Raw genomic sequence first — 16,106 nt, forward strand, 5'->3', positions numbered from 1 at the left:
AGAACAACCTCCAGGTTTTGAACATGAAAGTTTTCCAAATCATGTTTTTAAACTTAAGAAAGCATTATATGGTCTTAAACAAGCACCTCGTGCATGGTATGATAGATTAAAGAAATTTCTTTTAACTTCAGGTTTTGATATTGGAAAAGTTGATTCAACATTGTTTATTAAGAAAATAAATAAAGATATTTTACTAATTCAAATATATGTAGATGATATTATTTTTGGTTCTACTAACAATAATCTTTGTCAAGAATTTGCTAAGAATATGCAGGATGAATTTGAAATGAGTCACATGGGTGAACTAAATTTCTTTCTTGGACTTCAAATTAAACAATTGAAAGAAGGAATTTTCATCAATCAAAGCAAGTACGCAAAAGATTTACTTAAAAGATTCGGATTGGAAAATTCAACAAGCAAACCAACACCTATGAGCACTACTACATCTCTTGACAAAGATGAAAATGGTAAGAATGTTGATCAAAAGCTCTATCGAGGTATGATTGGATCACTTCTTTACATTACTGCTAGTAGACCTGATATTATGTTTAGTGTATGTTTATGTGCAAGATTTCAATCAAATCCTAAAGTTTCACATCTTAAAGCAGTAAAAAGAATATTTAGATATATTAAAGATACTACAAATTATGGTTTATTTTATCCAAAACATAGTTCTTTTGATCTAATATCATATAGTGATGCTGATTTTGCCAGATGTAAATCTGATAGAAAAAGTACAAGTGGAACATGTCATTTCTTAGGACATTCACTTGTATCTTGGTTTAGTAAGAAACGAAATTCAGTTTAATTTGAAGTAATGTAAAGAAGGAAAGAGTTGAATTGACGAAATATAGGGGTCGATCATGGTTTGAATTCTTCGTCTGCATGTCCTCTTTGGTGAAGGTAATGCAGGGAAAGTTTTTAGCCGCTATATTACAGTGTTGAATTGACGGTTCTAGTCCTTCAAGTGCTGGCTTGATCTGAGTAAGGAACACCTCTGAATTGGCCAAGGCTTCTTGCAAGGCTTCCCTTGTTTCTTTGGACAACCGTAGCAACCCATACAATGTTATCCGCGCTGGAATGTTAGCCAGTTGAGCCATAATATCGAAGACGTGCGGAGTGTTCGAGCTTTCCAGTTTATCTCTACCAATCGGACGACTGAAACGAGACTGCTTCGGATTTTGAACTTCCTGGGGCCTCTTTTCTTTCTGTTTATCAACCGGCTGTCGTCGAGCTTCTTCAACCGGTCTAGGAGTCATAATCACACCCAGCTCTGTGAGAGTTTTGGTTGGTCCCCGTTTAGTCACCCCCTGCTCAGCTTAACTGATCACTAGGTGCTGGGTAGTTGAAGTGATACTCGTTTCCGCTTCTAGTGGCAAATACTTCTTGTTCTTCTTCGGAGATCGGGAAGGTAGGAGCTTCATTACCATCCTCTTCAAAGATCGCGGAGGTAGCCTCCCACTGTGGTCGCCCGATTGTTCGCGGGAAAAATCGTAGCTTTCATTGACGTCATTATACACTCTTTAGTAATTGTTTATCGATTACAAAGATCCGGTCTTTTTATAAGATCCGATTACAACGAGATCAAAAGAAAAAAGAAAAAAAGTTACAACTTTCCTTATTTGTCGAACGAATCGCGAGATCCTGTTTTGCGGCCTCTCGCTTTTGTGGGTTCTTCGCCTGCGCCGAGGTTAATCCGTGGACCACCGCGCGATCTAGATCCGGTCGGATCTAAACGGTTTAGTGGGTGTTATCTCACGAAGGAAATAACAGTCGAGGGTACTATTTCACCAAGGAAATAATAGCCTTCTCGGGATCAAAAACCAAGTTTTGATCCGGAGTATTACCGTTTGGATCTCAGATCTGATCTCTCTCTCTCGAACTTCTGCCTTTTCTGACGTGGATGCTCGCCAAGAACCAGGCCACCAATTGGTGGCTCGGCCACCGAGCCACCTTTTGGTGGCTCGGTTTTGGCCGAGTCCTCCAAATGTTGGTTTTCGACGTTTTTCGATTTCGCTGTTGATTTGGACTCTGATTTGTTGATCTGAATCCTGATTTGGCAGTAAACCCGCTTCGGTGTTTGAGTTCGAATCCGTTCTATGGTTGGATGACTCATTGACTCACCGAACCGTTAGCTTGATTCCGCATGCGAGTGGATGTATTCCATTGTTTGCGTGCGGTTCGTTAGCCTCGTCGCCTCGTTGATCCGCTTCGTCGCGTGTCATTTGGCTTTGGTATTATGGACTAACGATCGTGTTTGGATATGTCGTCCGATGGTTCGTTGGTTTGTCGAATCACCGTGCCGAGCTGTGCTAAGGGACCTATAAGCAGTTTTATACGCCTACAATTGGTAGAAGAAATTCTAGAATTACTATTTGGTTTTATTCTTTCATGAGTATTAATTTTACTTAGATGATGATTTGATAGGTTATGCTTTCCTTAAGTTGTTTGATAGTCTATACTTAATAAATCTAAAGTAGAATATGATAAAAAGAAAATAGTTCATAATTTATAAGTAAAATTAGCTAGTGGATTTAATTCTAGATTTCTTATATCTTTAATTAAATCCTCCATCTCTTACTTTCTTAATTTTTCATTTAATTCGTGATTTTTCTCTTATTTGTTTCTTGATTTTTTTCCTTCATCTTTCTTTCTTTCCTTGTTGATTATATTTATTCTTTATCACAACCACTCTTTCTCTATCCACTCTCAATCTCATTTTGTGCTTATTTACACATAATCACTCCCACTCTCTCTTTATCTCTCCATAATTAAATTCATCACTCCTAATTGTCACACACACAACATAAGAACTGATTTTGATATTCTCCTACAAACACCTTCCTCGTAAGATCGATAACTCTTTATACTATAACATGATTGGTTGTGTACTTGCAACTCTAGAGGTATACATTTATACCCCAACATTAAGCCCCATCATTAAGTTTTCACCTCTGACCATAAGAATAAATTCTCAACCTACATTGTTGATCACCTTGATTCAAAATCTAATCAAAATTCCCAATAAATCATCAACTTAACATCACACCTCTGTTTGACTCCAAATACATTACCATCGTTGTGATGCCCCTCGTTTCACACTGTGCAACAATACATTTTACCATCATAGTAATATCTCTCTAGTGGAATCAAATACAAGAAGTGCACGTACAAAGTAGATAGAATGAAGATAATAATACAATGAACATGATATAGAGAAAAAGATATCCAAATTAGAATGATTCAGAGAAGATTAGCATGGCCCGGGGCGTGACAGCCACCATGTTAACATTATATCTCTAAATGATTTACACCTTTATGTTCTAATTGGTTAACATTACACCTCTATTGGATCATTTCATTGACTGGTTTACATTACACCTCTATTGGCTTGCCTCTTCGGATTTGATCGGTTAACATTGCACCTCTATTACTAACATTTAACTTTTAAATAGTAGTCATCCTTCTGACCCTTTTGAACCCGACTAGTTAACAATACACCTATGTCGGTTGTTATATTTGACACCTTAATATTACACCTCTATCAATCTTCCTTCAAAAACTGACTGGTTAACATTGCACCTCTATCGATCATTTCATCTCGCACGTTAACATTATACCTCTGTTAAAAATCCATTGTACTAGTATGTTAACATTACACCTCAGAGCAATACTAATTCTACAAACTTGATATGTTAACATTACACCTCTATCAGTTTGATTTTGTTGACTGGCTGATATTACACCTCTATCGATCTCTCCTAATCTTCAATATGATTATGATGTTAAACTATTTCCTAAACTCCAATAATATTATGAGGTTAAACTGCTACCTAACTTTTGATTGGTATACAAGGTTAAACTGCTCCCTACACTACGATAAGTATACAAGTATAAACTACTTCTCCACGCTCCAACGCCTTAAGAGCTTAAACTGTGTAGACTCGAACAGGTACATGAGTATAAACTGTTTCTTATGTTCCAACAACACAGGAGCCTAAACTGTAGACACCATGAATCTCCCTAGCTCAGTCGAGATGATGGAATACTCTAGCTACATATGAGTATAAACTATGGTTAAACATTTGGCTAAGCTCCAACATCTACGCCAACATCTACCTACACTCCAGCAGTTAAGTTAACATCCGACTATGCTCCAGCAGTTATGCTAAGATCCAGATATGCTTCAGCAGTTACACTAATATTCAGCCACACTCCAGCAGCTATACAAATATTCTGACACGCTGCAGTAGCTTCGTTCTAAAATGGTTTCCAAACATAGAATTAGATAGAATCTAAACAAAAAGCAATTTAAAATGCAGCCGAACATTCAACCAAGATGAATCTTCAGCAAAGAAAGTTACATTCGATAGTACACCTCTGACGATCAAGTAGATAAATGAGGACAAGTTTCAATCTAAGCAAGACAACTCAAGCTACGTTCAACTGTACGCCTCTCACTATTACCCAGTATTTTGACCTATTACAAGCAAAAAAGCAGGATCTCAAAAACTTTAGGGGGTCGTGTAGATGGTTAAAATACACTCTCTCTTGTACTAATGCTCAGTCCGAGTCTAAGAAGTGAATACCCATGTGCTAAACACTTCAGATGGGCTCAAATATAAGTCTATGATAGGCTATAGAAAAATTTTGCTCGAGTCACATGCAAACATGACTGCATGCTAAACTCTAGCCCGGCTTATCCGAGTCAAAGAAGACCTGAGTCTGAGTCAGTCCTCAAGTTGGACACTGGATCGAGTCAAAAGGCATTTAAAGTCAGATTCTAGATCAAGTAAAAAGGCATTCTCAAATTGGACTCTGGGCCGAGTCCAAGTATAGTAGTGAAGTTCGCTCAAAGTCTTATGCAAACTTCGCCTAAAAGAACTATGTAGGCCACGTCATCCACATCTCAAGGGTTGTAGACAAATAATTGATCTCTCAAATCTCGAAAGGCCTAGATCGATATTCAGCACAAGTCTGATACTTGAGTCTAGTACAGGCTCAAGAAGTGGACGCCCAGATTGAAGTGGACGTCCAGATCGTAGTGGATACCAAGATCAAAATGGCCCAAGCACATGCACATAGCAGATCTTGCCCAAGCCATAGCGAAGCTCGCCCAAGTTATAATGAAGCTCGTTCTCAAGACCAAGTCAAAGGGAAGCACAAACACAAACACAATCTAATCCGATTTTATGCCAAATAAATCTAATTAACAAGTTATCCTAGCAAGTATAAAATACAACAAGATACATGAGCTAGGATAGGCAATATGAACTAATGAATATATCCTAGCAATGAGATATTACAAATATATAAGTAAGGATATATAAACAACACAAGGGTAAATAATGTAAACAAAGAGGTGGACAAACTAACTAATGAGACAATGACGATATAAGCAATGAGCACAAATATAAATGAACGCCAAAGCACACACAAACACAATCAAATGATCACGGAGTTCGGACCTTCCGTCCTACGTCTCCGCTCCCCACTCCCGGGGAGAAATCCACTAACATAACCAGGTTTTCTACGCTTACCCGAACCTACGTCTCCGCTCCCCACTCCCGGGGAGAAATCCACTAACATAACCAGGTTTTCTACGCTTACCCGAACAATGTTTACACCTCACGCTCGGTTTTCTAGCTAACCAAAAAATTTATAATCACCACTCTTGTAATCCTACTCTACACCCTCTCAAGTGTTGGAACTAGACGTGTCTCCCTTAAATGCTCGGATACAACCTATCCCTAGGTTTGTCAACCGACGTCACTCCTCTTGGGATGATCACCGACTCGCCACACACTTCTCTCGGTGTACAAGTGTATTACAAAGTGAATCTCACAATAAGCACAATTACAATAAATGATTGTTCTCTAATATGGATGAGAACACAATGAAAGCTCACACTTAATTGTTATAACTCTCACCAACCCAAATATACAATGTATGCAAATACAATAAGCTCAAGTAGGTGGGTGTAAACAATGAGTGAAATCAAATCAACTAAACTCAATTGAAAATACTAGCTTAATGAAAATGATAAAAATAAATAGATGTAAAGCTAGAAATAGAGTTTAGAAAACTTCTCAATAGATCAAGAGGTAGAGGGAGAATAGTTGGATGCCCAAACACCAATAGATGATCTCCTCAAGCTCTTGTGAAATTGATTTCNTCTTCACAAACAAAACTCTTTTAAACAAACACTAAACAAACTTAAACCCTTGTTAAACTCTTGTTTAAAAACTTCTAGGATTGCCATGAGAACTGAGATCAATGGGGTATTTATAGCCTCCCAAAACCTCAGCCAAAAGCCCAACAGAAATGACCAAAAAACCAACAGAATCGGAAATCAGATTCTGTACAAAATGACCATTGGAGTGAATGACGGTCGACCGTAAAAATCTCGCGGGGGGGGGGGAGCCACTTTCGAGGCTCAAAAAATTCCAGAAACTTTGACGGTCGACTGCGGCGGTCGACCGTGGTAATTTTCGAACTAACGGTCGACCGTGACGGTCGACCATGAAAGTTGTTGTTGGCTCCGCAGGTTAAAAACAAAGGCGCGGTCGACCATGGCGGTCGACCGTAAACTGACATATGAGAAAACAGGTATTGAAAGCAGTTTGATAATTTTGAAACCCTGTTTAAAAATATTAAATAAATTCAGAAAAATATAAAACTTTGGGAAATGATTGTAGACATGATAATACATATGCTACAAAAATTGGTTTTCAAAAAGGACCTCCCAAATGAAAAATATTATTATTTTACAAAATAGTCCAAAACATAAAAATGTGAACATATGAGTTTTGACATTTTAGCTTAACCATGTTTTGAAATAATACAAAATGATTTTATAGACTTGAAGAAAGATATAAACTATTGTTATAAAGTCTATAAATAATGAATATATTATTTTTACAAATACAATAGAATATGAAACATATGAGTATGAATATAAATATATATTTGTTTTATATCTATGAAATTAAACCAAACCAATTTATCCACGTAAAAACAAACATGTATGAATATAAATATTTATTTATATGCTAGTAAAAACTTTGTTTGTGGAAAAACCAAAATCCAAAATGTGTACATATATATATAACTATATATATACACATAGAAACCAATAAAATGTGTGTGTATATGATATTGAGCTTAAAGTACTTAACACACATAATAACACCTAAACTAAATTACCCAAGCTATGATCTTGATCTTCAATAATCTCTTCTTAGTAATCTTGCGGATGAAGCTAGAACTTAGATCTTCAATTTGAATTGCATAGGCTTCACTCCATAATTCTGCCAACCTCAATTGGATTTGATCGTTGAAGCGTAATCCATCCAACCTCCAACTCGTTATTTGCCTAGAATAAATACAAAAACACAAACACTAGACAAACAATATTAGAAGTAAATTGTTTGTTAAACATCATCAAAACAAGAAGGCCAACAATCTCCCCCTTTTTGATGATGACAAACAATTTACAAAAAAAGGATATATGCATAAAAGGAAATGAATATACAAAGTATAATATATCATGCATATAAACAAGAAAGACTATACTCACAATATTTCTCCCCCTTTGACAACATCAAAAAGGGGACAAAGGGATGAAGAGAGCGAAAGCTCCCCTTATCAATATGCATGGGTGTGTATAACACATAGAAAGATATAGGGCTTGCTCCCCCTATCAAAATGCCTAAATGAATATATACAATGAATGCTAAGGCATACATATGTGAGCAAGCAAGAAACATGCTAAACACAACTCATATACAAAAAGATAATGAAAACACATATAAATATGTCAATATGAAAATAGTGTCTCATTAACACAAAAAATATAAAAACCATATAAAAGAATAGATTTATGAAAACAAAAGAAGAGGAACATGAGAATCATGCAAAAAGTTTTCAAATGAAAATAAATCAACCAAAAGAAATTATAAATCAAAGTTTAAATCCAAAAACGATGTTTGATCAATCAAGAGAATTTTCTTTGTGGGATTTGATCAAACCACATATAGAATACATTATAAGGCACGAATAGATGATCTATAAGCACAAACACATAAATATCATCATATAAGTGAAATATAATGAATTCAAAGCAATAATTAAAAACAAAATCTTTGATAAAAGAATTTCAAGAGAGGCAACAATATATCAAGCTCTTAAGCTTGTTCCAACCCATATAATCATTCTAGTATCCGGTAAACATGATTTGGGAATAAACACCCAATAAACCCGAAGGGTTATATAAACACAAACCTCTCATTAAAATCAAAACTAATAATCATGAAAACAAGAGATTTGATAAAAGAAAAATTATTTTCATAACCAAAAGATTTTAAAACATAATTTTCAAAACCAAGAAAAGAAAAAAGTAAAAGTACTAAAATTCTTGGTTTAAAAATTATTTTGGCACCCAAGAATTCTTGGTGCTGGATTGGTTAGGGACATGACCCCTATCATTCAAGCTCAAAGCCCTAGGGTTATGAACTCTCTTGGACATATGTGGTGCATGGGATCGGTCATAATAATAATCACTCAAATAACCCTTCCGATTGTAATATGTACAATGGAAAGGAAGCATTTGCTTACGTTGACCATTAAAAGGTGCACGAGGAACATTTGTAAATATAGATGATCTTTTAAGATTATTTTGCAAATATGAAACATTATCAAAATAAAACTTTCCTAAGTGGCCGTATCTACCACAAACATCACATTTAAAAACATGTGGTCTACTAGAAACATTTGGCAAACTTGATTTTCCTTTTAAATCAAAACAATATTCGGCCAAATGACCAAAACGACCATAATGATCACATCCATACGCATGAGCATGCTTATGATGAACAATGGGTGTATGTGTGTGTACATATGATGAAGAAACTTAATGAGATGCACAAGGAGTATTGACATTTTTATGTTTGTGTGCATCATAGCAAAATCTAGCAAGATGGCCTTTACGACCGCAATTTGTGCATTTGTAGACTTTGCTATATATGTGTGCATAGTGAGTGGATGATTTTGGTTTAGACTTAGCACACATATCCACAAGCTTCCTATGATTATTAATGCATGTATTAAGAGTTGAGTCTAAAAATAAAATGCGATTTTTAACAACATTCAACTCATCATTAGGCACATATGCATTTTTATTAGAAGTAGAACATCTATAGTTATTTGCAAAAGAAGCAACTTTATTTTTCATGTTCTCTACTTCTAATATGGCATTATCTTTTTCATGAGTTAAACTAGCAACATTTGAAATTAAAGAATCATGAATAGTTTCAAACTAGAAGCTAATAACTCATGATCGGATTATAATGCATCATGCTTGCTTTGTAAATCAATAAAATCTTTGTGCAATTTGTTATAGGGATGCAATAAATTTTTACTAGCACAAGCAAGTTCATCACTAGATAAATCATTGATGGATTCGGACTCGCAAACCTCACTAGGGCTATCGCCTAGTGGCCGTGTGCATGATGAAGCTCCAATATCACTTAAGGAGAATCCTCCAAGCCATGTCGGATTTCCTCCAAGTTGCCTTGATGTGCTTCTATGAATTTTCATAAATTGTAAACACTATCAAAATGAACAAATTTGATAGAAAAGGATGAGTCAAAGGCATTAAGTAAATATTCTAACAAAAGCTTGTTCATATTAAACATTCTTTTATCATTGTTACCCCCACTTGGATTTTTTCAAAGTGGGTATAATATAAGCATCTTCAATAACTTCTCATAAATTAAATTGTTTAGATCTAATAAATATGTTAAATCTAGAACACCATTGGTCATGGGGGAGATTATCTATTTTAGGAGCAACAATAGGATCATAGCCTAAACAAGATGCACAATGTATGTCCATAATAAGAAAATGTATGCAAGCAAGATACAAATAAAATCAAAACAAGATTAGTACAAAAAGATAACTTGGATCTTTAATTCAATGCGACTAGACCTTAAATCAAAGAGCACCAAGCTCTGATACCAATTGTTAGACCCTAGAGGGGGGGAGTGATTAGGGTCTTATGCTAATCTAATCCGATTTTATGCCAAATAAAACCAATTAACAAGTTATCATAGTAAGTATAAAATACAACAAGATACATGAGCTAGGATAGGTAATATGAACTAAAGAATATATCCTAGCAATGATATAAATATATGAGCAAGGATATATAAACAACACAAGGGTAAATAATGTAAACAAAGAGGTGGACAAACAAACTAATGAGACAATGGCGATATGAGCAATGAGCACAAATATAAATGAACGCCAAAGCACACACAAACACAATCAAATGATCATGAAGTTCGGACCTTCCGTCCTACGTCTCTGCTCCCCACTCCCGGGGAGAAATCCACTAACACAACCGGGTTTTCTACGTTTACCCGAACAACATTTACACCTCACGCTCGGTTTTCTAGCTAACCAAAAAATTTATAATCACCACTCTTGTAATCCCACTCTACACCCTCTCAAGTGTTGGAACTAGACGTGTCTCCCTTAAGTACTCGGATACAACCTATCCTTAGGTTTGTCAACCGACGCCACTCCTCTTGGGACGATCACCGACTCTCACCACACACTTCTCTCGGTGTACAAGGGTATTACAAAGTGAATCTCACAATAAGCATAATTACAATAAATGATTATACTCTAATATGGATGATAACACAATAAAAGCTCACACTCAATTGTTATAACTCTCACCAACACAAATATATAATATATGTAAATACAATAAGCTCAAGTGGGTGTGTGTAAACAACGAGTGAAATCAAATCAACTAAACTCAATTGAAAATACTAGCTTAATAAAAATGATAAACAACAAAGAATTAATACAAAGCTAGTATTGAGTTTAGAAATTCTTCTCTTAAAAACAAGATGGAGAGATGGATTAAAATGAAGCCCAAGGAATATAGATGATCTCCTCCACTTGTGTAAAACTTCTTCACAAACAAAACTCTTTTAAACAAACACTAAACAAACTTAAACCCTTGTTAAACTCTTGTTTAAAAATTTCTTGGATTGCCATGAGAACTGAGATTAATGGGATATTTATAGCCTCCCAAAACCTCAGCCAAAAGCCTAACAGAAATGACCAAAAAACCAACAGAATCGAAAATCAGATTCTGTACAAAATGACCGTTAGAGTGAACGGCGGTCAACCATGAGCTACTTTCGAGGCTCAGAAAATTCCAGAAACTTTGACGATCAACCGTGGCGATCGACTGTGGGAATTTTTGAGCTGACAGTCGACCGTGACGATCGACCGTAAATTAACATATGAGAAAACAGGTATTAAAAGCAGTTTGATAATTTTGAAACCCTGCTTAAAATATCAAATAAATTCAGAAAAATATAAAACTTTGGAAAATGATTATAAACATGATAATATACATGCTACAAAAACTGGTTTTCAAAAAGGACCTTCCAAATAAAAAATATCATTATTTTGCAAAATAGTCCAAAACATGAAAATGTGAACATATGAGTTTTGACATTTTAGCTTAACCATGTTTTAAAATAATACAAAATGATTTTATAGATTTGAAAAAAGATGTAAACTATTGTTATGAAGTCTATAAATAATGAATATAGTATTTTCACAAATACAATAGAATATGAAATATATGAGTACGAATATGAATATATATTTGTTTTATATCTATGAAATTAAACCAAACCAATTTATCTATGTAAAAACAAACATGTATGAATATAAATATTTATTTATATGCTAGTAAAAACTTTGTTTGTGGATAAACCAAAATCCAAAATGTGTACATATATATATAACTATATATATACATAGAAACCAATAAAATGTGTGTGTATATAATATTGAGCTTAAAGTACTTAACACACATAATAACACCTAAACTAAATTACCTAAGCTATGATCTTGATCTTCAAGAACCGAGAAACTTGCAACGAACCGATCGTTGATTGATATTACGGATGTGAAACACTTTTGGGTAACGAACCGATCGATGATTGATATTAGGGATATGAAACACTTTTGGGCAATGAACCTGGGCAACGAATCGATCGCTGATTGATATTAGGGATGTGAAACACTTTTGGGCAACGAACCGATTGCTGCTTGATATTAGGGATGTGAAATACTTTTGTATGTATGTAATAACTATGTATATGAACTAAAATTCTTAGCTATATACATGAACTGTAACCATGATGTGATATATAAATGTTGTACAAATTTACTCTCACATTAATATGTTAACATTGTTTCTTTAAAGTATACTGTAAAATGCAGCGGTTCTATATCACGCTCATGTGTGAATGTTCTCATTTACCATGTTAACTATGATATGTAGCATGTTAACCTTAACTGATAAATTGATAACTATATTAAATAAATTATTAACTATAATACATTATCTGTTAACTGTTATACGTAATTTGTTAACTAACACATTTATCATGTTAACTATTAATCATTATCTGTTAACTCTTATCTGTAAACTGTTAACTATAATCCATTTTCTATTAATTATTGTTAGTAATCTGTTAATTGTTATCATTTAACGTGTATATGACCTGAAATGCTTAGCAATATATAAGAACTATAACCAGGGTGTAATATATAAATGATGTACAAATTTGATGTCGCTTTAATATGTTAACTATGTTTCTTTAAAGTATAGTGTAAAATGTTGTGGTCGTATATCACACTTATGTGTGAACGTTCTTTGTAAACTTGTAAACTATAATACGTAGCATGTTAACCTTAATTGCTAAATTGATAACTATATTAAGTAAATTGATAACTATAATTCATTTTCTGTTAACTGTTATACGTAATCTGTTAACTAACACCCTTATCCTGTTAACTGTTATTTATAAATTGTTAACTATAATTAATTATATGTTAACTGTTATTTGTAATTTGTTAACGAACACTCTTATCCTGTTAACTATAAAAGTTTGTAAACAAAAATTAGCAATCAGAAAACATTGTATAAATATAGTTATAACTAGATAAGTTAATGTTAATCTACGAAGAGTAACATATAAGTATCACATTACACCCCACATATTTGGATAAGTTATACAAACAAAAAGTTAAAGACTATTTTTTCTACCTAGCTAAGATTCTTCCTCGGCCTTTACAACTATAGAGGATGTACTCTCCTTTAATTCTGGGTCATCCGCATCTAGTGTGCCACTAAGCTTTTTGAAAATATGAAACTTATTTGTGGTTAGTTTATATTGGGGAAAATTCTATAATAAAGTGATAGAGTTCATTTGCAACATACGTTCCCTTTTGAGGCTCGCATGGGATTTTCTTATACTGATATGTCATCCAGACTTTATCAAGATCAAATGCGGCCTTCCTATGGTCCATGAAGTTGACAATTTTATTAACATGCTCAATGTAAGAACTGTGGGTTAACGAGCTATAGTGCAAAACTACATTTTCATCCAATCTAACTTCAAGAAAATACCAATGGTCATGACGAACAATTAGGACAATGAGAATTGATCGGCCAGCGATAATATGATTTTGTATATAAATTTCATATAGTTGCTGCAGATGAGGACGGTCTCCATAGAGTGAATGTTGTTTTGCAAAATTAAGACAATAAATATGAGTAGTTAACTATAACGATAACTATAACTGATTACATGTTAATTATTACATAATACTGATAACTATAACTAATTGAATGTTAACTATAATATGAATATTGTTAATTGTAACGGTAACACGTGAACTTTAATAAGCACCATGTTAACTGTAACCAGTAACATGTTAACTATAAATAAACCATGATAACTATAACATGTAACATGTTAACTGTAAAAGACAACATGTTAATTATAATTTGCAATATGCTATCCATGAGTTGTAACATATAAAGTTGAGGATTTTAAGTAACAAGCTTACGCAGAAAAATAATGACACGATCCTATATTGCTTGTTTATAACAGCGTTCTCAAGCAACTGTAACCATCACCATATTCTATCTAATAGCATCTTGGTTACCTACCATAAAAATACAAATGTTATTCTTTTAAATCATAATGACTCACCATAACACGTGTTTAAAGATGCAAGTTACTTTTTCATCGATCCTTCCTCCTCGGATCAAATAAAGGAGTTTCGTCCTCGTAATCGTGTTATTCAATGTTACGATGACATCCAAGTTCCTTAAAAGCAATAAAATACAGTTAGGAATAGGGTTAAAAGCTAGATGATCCAAGTTAACATCTAAAAGTTGAAACATAACAAGCTGTTAGTAACATTCACAACTTATAAAAGAGGGTTAACAGATAAATAGTAAACGTTAACATCTTAAACATGTAAAATATCATATTCCATTCTAACATTCACAACTTATACAGAGAGTTAACATATAATTGAACAATATTATAGTAAAAGGATTAACACTGATCAGCACTTACTGGCTACATTTCTGCTTACAATAATACGCAAGCCATTTGTTCTCCTAAGCTGTGAGTGTAGGCAGTAAAATTTTCCTTAGCAAATAAACACGAAATCCGCCTGCGTATTCAAGCCGCCCGTACAGCTTAAAAACTAGGCTCACCCGTGGGCTTGACTCGTCAGAACAAGCCAAGACCACGCGGTCACCAAAATTCGCCTACATCTGATGACCACAGACTCGCCTGTATGCTCAGTTTGCCCGCACGAATCAAGATCACCCAAGCGACTGAAACTCACCTGCTTACTCGACTCGCCTGCACGAGTCGAGGGTCGAACTCGCCTACAAACGGTAAGCTCGCCGAACTCGTCAGAGTACTTGGCAGCCGCTATACCACGTATAAGGATGGGCCTTCTCGCTTCCCACGACGTGAAGGGAAGGAGCGCAGTACTCCGAGCCCATCAAGTAGCCGCTCATAGTACGAGCGACTAGTCAAATCCATGCAATCGCCAAGTCTGCCTGCATGCTCGTGACTAAAATTTGCCTACTTACTCGACTCGCCTGCACGAGTCGAGAGTCGTATTCGCCTACAAACGGTAAGCTCTCCAAACTCGCCAGAGTACTTGGTAGCTGCTATATCCCGTACAGGGATGGGCCTTCCCATTTGCCGCAATGTGAGAGGGAGAAGTACAGTGCTCCGAGCCTATCACGCGGCCGCTCATGGTACAAGTGAGAAGTATGGTATTTCCAACCAGTACATGATCACATCCCATGATCTAAGGGAGTGACCACGCCGTCTCTTCTCTATTTAAGAACCTCTCCTAGCAACAGGAAAGGGGTTCGAGATTGAAAAGTTCAGAAGAATAGTTAAAAAGCAATTCATTTAGAATTCATTTAACCGATTCAATCAGTTAATCGAACCATTAACTCTCAGTTCTCGGCTCCGATCGCCGTTTGGAACTCAGGAAACTCGAACTCAACCAGCACGAGCTTCTACTGCGTACTGAAGCTCATCAGTAACCTCAGTCGAATCGTCTAAGGGAAGCAGACATAGTGCGAGAACTGAGCGAGGCATCCTATCGCTACCAAAAGTCCCCATGTTAAACAAGGAGGGCCTTCCCTCTACTTCTGTTGTAATTTTTGATTCATTAGTTTGTAATAAGTTATTCTTATAAATACAAACGAAATCCCAGTTTTGGGAAATCCAAATTTACACCTACAGAAGATGGCGACCACAGTGAGAGAAACTATTTCTTTAACCGAAATGGTGGTAGCGTAGTTCGACGAGGTTGCTGTTAGGACGACTGTGGAGTCCCTAGTAATCGGGTTCGACCAAGCCAAGTACAAAGAATACTTATCTTCCTCCTCCTCTGGTGACGATGCGTCCCGCAAACGCCACAGAGTTGTGCGTAGGAGCTGACCTCAAATGGTCAAAACCTCCATGCCTGAGGACTCTATCCGAGTCATGCCAGGGGAGCCTACTCCCTCCGAATCGATCAAGGCTAAACCAGAGGTCGAGAGCACAGGGTGAAGGGCTACCAGAGGGGTCGCCAAACGACCCACGTAGACCCCCACTCAGGAAGAGAGGATGGTTCACCTCAGCGCAGACCACGCCGTCACGGTCGGAATGGACACTCCTCTCTCTAAGAGAGCCCGCCAG

The sequence above is a fragment of the Asparagus officinalis genome, chromosome 4, assembly GCF_001876935.1.
Source record: "Asparagus officinalis chromosome 4, Aspof.V1, whole genome shotgun sequence".
Taxonomy (NCBI): Eukaryota; Viridiplantae; Streptophyta; class Magnoliopsida; order Asparagales; family Asparagaceae; genus Asparagus; species Asparagus officinalis.